Source organism: Eucalyptus grandis, chromosome 7 (assembly GCF_016545825.1).
Source record: "Eucalyptus grandis isolate ANBG69807.140 chromosome 7, ASM1654582v1, whole genome shotgun sequence".
NCBI classification, from domain to species: Eukaryota; Viridiplantae; Streptophyta; class Magnoliopsida; order Myrtales; family Myrtaceae; genus Eucalyptus; species Eucalyptus grandis.
In genome coordinates, this window is record NC_052618.1 from 23,392,276 (window position 1) to 23,396,477 (window position 4,202).

Below are 4,202 nucleotides of genomic sequence, written 5' to 3' on the forward strand. Positions count from 1 at the left end.
AGATATCTCTATCGCCATCATCGTCCAGGAGTGGGAGTGGTCCCACCATATGCCCACCGATCTAGGCGTAGATGACAACAAACCAGATCAACACCAGGCCCGATGAGAGGCCAACGTTGATTGTCAATATTGCGATGACCCGAATGAAAGTGGTATCAGGAAAGTCGGGGTCGTGCAGCTCAATCTAGTGTCACATGAATTCTATCAAGGCATCGTAGAGGGTAATGGGGGGCACAAATAGTAGAGGCATGTCTTATGATTGGAAAAATAATTATCCACCAAAAGTGAGTATAAAACTTAGCAAGCAAACTACCAACCAATCTATACTACATATCTCAATAACAGCACATGCGAGGAGGTTTAGACATACAAAGTATAGAAGATTGTTTTAAGATCAACCTGCTTGAGAACCTTTGTCAAAATCAGGATAGCAAGTGAAAAACATTTTCTTTGAAACTAGTGAAGCTCAAATGAAATCTAAAAATGCCAATGATCATTGTTAACACCTAAATTTTGGCAATCCGATTAGTTATTTATTGCATAAAAAATTAGGGATTAATCTTTAACCTCTAAAAGAAAAATATCAAAAAGTACCCTGTCGAGGTAAGGAACCATGGCATATATGTTTGGAATAGATTCCATTTTGAGAGAGTTGAAAAAGCACTATCTCGTTGAAAGGTTCTATACATCTGTCCTTTCTCAACGCATTTCTTTAGACAAAGACTCCATTTTTTCCTCTTTTCGGATGGTAAATATTTCTCAGAACATGGAGTGTGAATCAAACCCAATAGCTGGAGACAAGAGATTCATATGAGAAAACATAAGTAAACGAGCCTCCGCTTGAGCCTCCAAAGATGAAGGTACATGAACAGCCATTTGATCCCCATCAAAGTCTGCATTGAATCCCTTACGAACTAATGGATGTAAACAAATAGCACATCCTTCCACTAAAATGGGTTGAAATGCCAGTATGCCTAATCTATGCAGAGTAGGCGCTCTATTCAGCAATACGGGATGCCCCTGCATAACTTCTTGCAGTATTTCCCATACAATGGGCTCCTGCCATATCCTTAATAGCAGGTTGGTTACACCTACAACCGAAATGGAAACCTTCTCAATCCTTCTTCACCACGGCTGAGGAAAGGGTTGTTGTTTGAATATCTAGGTAGTAGATAGAAAAATCACCTGCTTCAAGGAGCGTAACCTTTGATTCTTTTTCTTTTGAATCATAGCTAGAAATTCCATTCTTTCTCATTCACTCGGTTGGCTAAGAAGCGATCTGAATAAACGCCCACCTAAGAAGCGATATGAATAAACGCCCATTTTGTGTTGTGTGCATACCAGATATACACTATCCAATAAAAAAAAATTCATGGGATGATTTATGAATTTTTAATCAATCTCCGAGGTAAGGGGTTGAGATATCTAAAACTCGAAAGGAATTTTTTAATTCAATTCTTATGGAAATGGATTGCATTATGCATTTGCCTAAGACCTTCGAGGCAACAAGGAAAAGAAAGCAATCGGCATGGATTCCCAGTATATTATACATGCCCAACTATTTGGGGAAGAAAATAAGAGAGAGGCAGTAGATGGTGATGATATCTTGTGGGGATTTTCGTGAAAAAGGGAAAAGATATCCATCTTGGCAAGCTGGGCTCCATTGAATATTTACATGATCCGAAGGATATATTTTGAAGATCAAGTTTCCAAGAGAAGCACGGGATATCGGCTATTTAAGGAGCACACGCAGACAGAAAGGGGAGGCCACCAAGAAATCAAACCTGAGAAAAGCATGGACACGACGTGAGATTGGACAGAGAAAAAAAGTTAAGAGAGCACGTGAGATCAAAAAAAGAGCAAAAAAGTTAAGAGAGCACTCTGTTTCCGAGGGGAGAGAGAATAACTCCTGCGAAAACCTTGAATTGTTTTTAAGGCTTAAGATCAATTGAGAAGGCATCGTGACGACAAAATTATTCGTGATCTTGCACCGAAAAAACCTTGAATTGTTTTGTGCCTCTACAGGTCAAAGAGAATAACTCCAAACGGCGGTCAAAAGGAGCTTTGGTGAAGATTGCATTAAAATATAATAATTGGAGGCAATCCAAGGAGGGGACGTTCAGCAAACAAGAAAAGCAAATAAGAAAGTTCACTTGAAGACTCTCAGTTGTGTTCGACAACACCGACGTAGCCGTCACCAAGCCAAGAGCCCCCCTCCACCATCGAGTGCCGCAACCCTTTCCCGGTCATCCGTCTAGCCAATTCTGTCGAGTTCAAATTTGGCAATATTACTTGCAAAATTAGGTAATTATCTTATCTAGATTTGATTTAGATATTTTACTGCCTAATATATGTCTATTAGTATCTAATATGCATATTTATAAGCGATAGACATATCTCCCAATTAGAATTTATTGCATAATCCGCAATTGTACGTCAATTTTTTATTCCATCTATAAGGCTTTAGATGGAATAATTAATCACGCGAGAATAAATTGATATTTTGATTTTTAAGGCTTAAGATCAATTTATCGATTTTATTAGCGAAATAATCAAGTTGATTAGATATCGTTTCCAACTTCGAACAATGGATAATATCCTTGATGATCGCGAATGATTTGGTTATCTTGCTTTAATTGCTTTATTTTTCCCAAAAATACAAAAAGGATTGCATTTGCATATCATGTAGATTAAAATTGATTTCCTAGATAGAATTGCATGATAGAATAATTATATACCTTTCTAATTATTAGACTGCATGTTTAGATGATATCTATGTTAGATGGTATCTTGGAATTAAATTGCATGTTGAGATCAATTTCTAAGTTAAGATAGGATTCAGGTCTATTTCCTAACTTAAAATAGATAATATCTCACTTTAGTTAGATTTTTATTATTAGTAATTTTTAATTACGAATTTTAATTAAAAAATACAAAAAAAAATCATGCGCATATAGAATGAAATTCATGAAATGCATGGCATTTAGTGATTGTTGCTAGGTCAATTTAATTATAAATTGCCCATCATTAGAATTAGGTCATTTGGTTAAATTGCATTGCACATAGATTAGATTTTGTTAAACAAGAGAAAATCCTTAAAAAAAAAGATTGAGTTATGCGTGTTAGTTAAGAGTCATATCTATGACTTTTAATGTGAATTTTGAGCTAACATTGCAGATGTTTTCGTTACTATGAGATAAGTCCCGTAATTTTGAGCTAACATTGCAGATGTTTGCGCACCCGCATGGTCATTTTATATATTAGGGAAGTAGATTAAAATCAATTTAAGCTGCCTGCGAAACTTTTTTATTTTTTATTTGGAAATAAAAGAGAAAGGTACCGAAAGGGCATTAAAGAAATCTATCATAATCAAGTCCCCGAACTCACGATCTCTGGTTTATAGGAGTAAAGTAGAACTCCCGTTACTTTACTTGGTGACTCTTAGCTAATAATCTTTTGCATGTAAATACTTGAACCTAAGTCGCAAATTGGTATGCTCTTGGGAGAGCCCAAGTTAAGTTTAGACTTAGTAATCCATTAGCCAAACTCTAAGTGGTGCACCCGAGATTAGGTCGTGACAATCATATTTATTATGAATTAGCTGCCACCATCCTTCATGGAACTTTGTTACACCCTTGGGCATCTCACACTCATTTAGCATGATGAGAACATCTGGGGGAACCGTTTTACACTCCTTAGGCAAGGGAAGGTACACATTTACCCCTCTAGGCATCCCTACTACAACTCAGGCATCGTCACCCCAAAGACCGATGGCATTCCCAAATCACACACTCATTCCATAGTGCAGCTATTCGATAATTCAATTTAAACATGCCATCCACTAAGTTAATGTACAAGAACAATTCAGTGTCTACACCAACGCTCTCAACGACGCAGTTGGCTCGGGCTCTCTCCCCCTCACGAATGGGAGAAGTTCGAATCCTAGAGGCATCATTAGGAATTCTTACCTGGAGTACTGTGGTGGTGGGTCCTGCAGTCGCTCCCCCAGGGTTTGCTCGCCGGCTGTCAACTTACGGGGTTCCCTAGGTTACCAAAAAAAAAAAAAACAATTTAGTGTCTGCCATCAACTATCATTTATAAGCCAGAGAAATGATACAAACATTTAATCAGTAACACCAGTTCAAAAGTCAGTAACTCCAGTTCAAAAGGATGGTTTACAAAAGGGAGTTTAGCCAAGATCG